Source organism: Cryptomeria japonica, chromosome 5, assembly GCF_030272615.1.
Source record: "Cryptomeria japonica chromosome 5, Sugi_1.0, whole genome shotgun sequence".
NCBI classification, from domain to species: domain Eukaryota; kingdom Viridiplantae; phylum Streptophyta; class Pinopsida; order Cupressales; family Cupressaceae; genus Cryptomeria; species Cryptomeria japonica.
Window position 1 is genome coordinate 137815295 of NC_081409.1, and position 5775 is coordinate 137821069.

General features: G+C 30.6%; 1 pseudogene; it reads left to right on the forward strand.

Annotated features, from left to right (window-relative positions):
• Window positions 1-1876: 1876 nt before the first annotated feature.
• On the forward strand, window positions 1877-5216 carry LOC131042679 (longifolene synthase-like; annotated as a pseudogene).
• Window positions 5217-5775: the final 559 nt, after the last annotated feature.

Below are 5775 nucleotides of genomic sequence, written 5' to 3' on the forward strand. Positions count from 1 at the left end.
ATGTGAATGCTTACCTAATTTAATAAGGATTCTAAGGAATTTGATAAGCTTTTTGAAAAACACTTTTCATCATAGTTGATGAGCCTAAATAATGGCTCTATTTTGATAGATTTTTGTTATAATACTCCCGCCTAGGTCTTCTGATTAGATGACATTTGGATCATGATACTCTCCTAGCTGATACCTTTTAAGTGTTTTTGAAATTGATTTGACCTATACTTAAGGTTGTCATATAATGGTTTTTAAATGATTTATCAATGCAAATATCTAAAATCATTCTTAAGTATGGTTTTCATTATATCATGTTAGCATTAGTATATACACATGTTTGTTGTGCACATTAATATCATGATGCAAGGTCAACAAATGAGAAGTAAAGACTAAGTGGCGGTTTAAAGAAGCACTGAGTATATAGCCGCAATGCAGACCCAGTTAGAGAAAAATAGTAATGATCGAAGCCACTTGACCGGTTCTTCAGAAGAATGATTTATGAAACATTTATATCTGTTCTTAGTGGAGCTTAGATCCAGGAAGCAAGTCATGCTATATTTTCTCAGCTGCAGGATAGATGTTGTTCTGTTTTCCTACGCTGACTTCTTCTTCTTCTTCTTTTTGTTTAATAAATCTTGTTCGCCTATTCTGTAGAAATGTGGTCGATCAGTTAGGAGTCAATTATAAGTTTTCTTATAAATAAAGGGATCTCTCTCCTCTCGGGGATAGTAGAGAATGACCATAATATTTGTAATATGTAGTCTTCTGGTATGTTATGTATTTTTCACAGTCAAGATGAAATAAAGAGATCAATGTGATTTTAAACGCTTAACAATTGTAACCTGAAAGTTCTAGAAATACTCACTCAAGGGGGCCCACTTGGTGAGTAATCTTTCGTGTGTTCCAATTAGTTTTCATTTTTTAGTAATAGTTGTTTCGGCAATCGTCTGTTCCTGTAGCCACTAGAAACAGTTCCTGTGTCTGTTCCTGCAACCACAGCGGCAGAGTAGTTCCTGTTGCTTGCCACAACATTATCATTTAATAGTAGTTATTTAAGTAATTTCTAGTTGTGAATTTGGATTAAGTATTAGTTCATTGAGATTTGTGTGTTTACTTTAAAGAATTTCCTTTCCTGCAGTAATATAAAATGGTTGCAATATGAACTTGGTGCACATACAGTGCTGGCTCATTTTAAGTTTACGTCCCTGGTTGATAAGTAAATGAGCCTTTGCTACAAGAAAGCTAGCTATTCAAGGATATTCAATCTTTGAATTGTGTTTTATTGCTTAGTTGCCATTCCAATTATAAGGACCAACAATAGTATAATGATGTTGATGGTTTTCCATGGATCATTAATGTATGTTAAACATTTTATATCCCATTTAGTGGGTCTCGCTTCTTGACAAGTGTATGTAGGTATGGTATGTGTGTGATCATTAGACCTAATTTCTATTATTCATAATTTATTTCTGGGTGCTAAATGTTTGGCTCATTCCTGCATGCACTATTTGTACTTGAATCTTGATTCTATACCCTAATTTTGTTCCGTAGAGGTCGGGGTAAATACGAAGTTGTCGCCCCACAATTACTATTCTTCCGCATTATACGTCGGTGGACAGCGCGCTGGTAGGTGAAGGAAAGCGAAAGGATTTCATAAGTCATAACTATCAACGTCGTAATGGACATAGACAACCTAAGGCCTTAATCACCCACATTAACATAAAAAATGAATTTGTCACGCATTTTTCGCAGCGTAATCTTGTATAAATAAGTAGCACTGTAAGCCCAGTCCTCACAGTGTAGTGTAGTCTAGTGTCTATGTGCAGTACTAAACTTGAGAGGATATTTAAGCTTTTAAATTTGTGTTCAATATTTTTCATCTACTATGAAGACTTTGGATGCAGGGGAAGAAATTTGTATTGCTTCTATTCCAGACAACGCCTTCAATGTGTGGGATGATGATTTTGTCCAATCCATGCATACACCGGTAAGTAGTGTGCTCTTATTTCTAGTTTGATTTGCTTCTCTTCACTGCTCATGCTCATCATCATGTTTATTATGTATAGGAACCTGAATACCGTGAACGCGCTGAAACACTGGTTAAAGAAGTCAGAATGTTGCTAAGAGAAATGCAAACTGGAGATCTAATCGAAGGGCTTGAGATGGTTGATGCATTGCAGTGCCTAGGGATATTTTGACGCTGAAATAAAACTCACTCTCGACTCCGTTTACCGCTCTGTCATTTCTTTTCTCTTATGACATTTCTAAAAAATTTCTTTGTAATTTGTTGAATAAGAAATATTTTTACATATGATCATATCGATAGATTTACTTTTAAAATTGAAATTACACATTTTGGTTGTGATTGCTGCAGTTTGGAAACATTAAAAAATTATTAATTTATGAATGCAGATCTTGGGATACAAGTGTCGGTATAAGATTAAGAAGTGTTAGCTGCAGAAATTTGAATGCTACAGCTTTAGGACTCAGACTACTACGACTCCATCGTTATGATGTATCTCCAGGTACCTACTAAACAACGCAATACCCTTTTAAGTTTTAACACACTTTTCCATCTTACCATACTTTTGTTGCTATATTTTCAAAACCATAATTAATTTTTTTTTACATGCTCATGCCCATGCTTTGATTCTGAGAAGATGTGCTGGAGAGTTTCAAGGACAAAAATGGGCACTTCTTTTCTGGACAGAGCAATGATAACAACACTAGAGAAGAATGTGATATGAGAGACATGCTCAACCTTTTAAGAGCTTCAAGCTTGGCATTTCCCGGAGAGATGGTTATGGAAGAGGCTAAAATGTTTAGCTCTTCTTGCATTAAGACCTTACCAGAAAAATCTGGTGATACATATAACAGCAGTTTTTTAAAAGTGGTAATAGATTATGAGTTTCGTTTTTCTCAGAGATTAAAGAAGCACAAATCATAAACAATGTTGTACTGATCCATTTTCATTTCAATATTGTAGGTGGAATACACCCTTATATATGAATGGTCTCGTACTTTTACGAGATGGGAGGCACGAAACTTTATAGAAAAATATGAGCTAGATGATATGAGGTACAAGTGCCAAGCATAACTCTAAATCTGTTTCTTAAGATTTTCTTCAGGTTGAAGGACAAGAGAATTTTAGAGCTGGGCAAATTGGATTTTAATATATTGCAGTTTATGTACAAGATGGAGATGAAGAATCTCTTTAGGTATTTGTTTGTAAAATTAGAAGTGTTACATTCTTATAAATTAGTAATAATCTGAATAAATTTTTAAATCTTTCAATATAAATTTTATTAATAATATTTCTTGTAAACATCAATATAAGTCAATGAACAAGATATACAAAGTTTTTTCAGAATTTTCTCATTTTGTTTGAGCTCTTATTTTAAGTCAAGAATTTTTTTTCTTACTATTAACTAGTTCCAATTTTACTTTGTTTTAGTTTTGTTTAAACTATTTTTAAGTTTCTCAGTTATTGTTTGTCTTCCAAACTCCTTATTTCATTAAATCAATATTATACATAAATCTAAATCTTGAATATAGTATAATTTATATTGTTATAGATTTTTTATTTTTTAAAATATTTTGATAAATAATAATTTGTATCATAGGTGGTGGGTCGATTCAAGTGTCTCCAAGCTAATTGCAACGAGAGAGCAGACAATTGAATAATTCATGTGGGGCGTTAGTGCAGTAGATGAGGTGGAGTTTTCTAGGACTAGAATTGTTATAGCCAAAATATCGACTATTGCCACGATTTTGGATGATCTTTTTGATGACTATGCAACAATTGAACAACTCAAACTTATTAAGGAAGCCATTGATAAAGGCTGGGATGTCTCTATAATGAAAAATAAAACTACAAAATTTTAAGGCATGTATTGAATTTATTTTCAAGACTGTGCATGAACTGATAAATGAAGCTAAAAAAAGAAAAGACATGACATGATGCCTTTTATTACAAAAGCGGTACGTATACTTATTCAAACCCTTATATATATATATATATATATATATATATATATATATATATATATATATATATATATATATATATATATATATATATATATATAAAAGCCTAATCTATGTACCTACAAAATCTCACAGGGAACATAGATTTTATAGAAATGGATCCTCATGGAACTAAATAGAAGAAATATGAATGGAGTGATGGTTGGTGGATATTTATAACTATCTTATTCTTTATTTTGTCAAAACAAGAACCTTTTTCAAGGGTGGTGTTGAATTAATTTAATATCTCTTTCTATTTGAGATGAATGATTGATGTTGAGATCAATATTTGAGAATCATAAGAATAATATTGCTTATACTATCATACATTTTAAAGACCACTATACCTAAAAATATATACTTTTGAATAATTATTTTTATCACATTTTAAATGGAAATTATATTTTATTAACATATTTTTGAATATTTAAGAGGGATATTCTTATTGTTAATATATTTGCACCAGTTAAATTTCTAAACTAAATAGAATACATAAATCATGTGATACATATATAAAAACAAATTGATAACTAAAATTTATTTTGTTCTATAGTGGGTAGATTATGTTGAGGCTAACCTTGAGCACACACGATGGAAAGCAAGTGGATATGTTCCTACCTATAATGAGTATATAAAAAATCCTACAACAAGTGCAACCATTGGACCAATATTGTTGCATCTTATCCTCTTAGTAGGGCCTATTTTAAGTGATGATGCTATTGAAAAAATATTCCTTAATAAATTCAGATTTAATGAGCTCATATGGATGTGTATACTGTTAATCAATGATACACGAGATTTCCAGGTTTGACATCCTATTTTTATATAAAACAATATCTATATGGAAATAAATCTGATTATTTTTTAATATTAACGTAATTCTAATGTTGTTGAAGGATGATAGGCGCCATGGAGAGATCACCTCTGCCATTTCCTGTTATATGAGGGAGCATCCTAAATGTTTAGAACTAGAGGCACTAAATCACATCACCAATCTTGTTGAAGAATTGTTAAACAAATTAAGATGGATATATTTTAATACAAAAATTTCTTTACTTGATTGGGAGAGGATATGCTTTGACTTTAATAGAGGATTACAATTTCTTTATATATTTGGAGATGGCATCACCTATTCTCATAAGGAGGTCAACCATCAAGTATTCAATGTTTTGGTTGATCCAGTAGTGATATGGAAATGAAAAGGGTTGAGATGAAATTTTTACTTAGGAGTATATTTCAAGTTATATGTGATAATATAAATTTCTATAGTCTTATTTTCTCTATTACCAAACTTCATTTGTATATTTATTTAGGTTGATCTGCAACTTTCTATTTGATAGAAATTGGATATTATATGGATTTCATATATATATATATATATATATATATATATATATATATATATATATATATATATATATATATATATATTGCATGGATTTTGTATGTAAAGATAGTGCACTTTATCTCCAAAATTTAAGTATAATTCAATTATTTTATTGTAATGTATTCGATTGGTATTGTAGTTTTAATATTACTACGACAATGTTATATCATGCTATAAGAATGTTGCACTTGTTATCTATTTTAATGCATGATACTCATCACTAACATGTTGACGTCATCTATATCATTCATGAAAATTTCACCTTTTTAAACTTTGTTAATACAATTGAAAATAAAATATCTCTTCATTAATATGCCAATTAAAAATGATCGAAGAATTTATTGATACCTTTTTTATAAATAATTCAATAT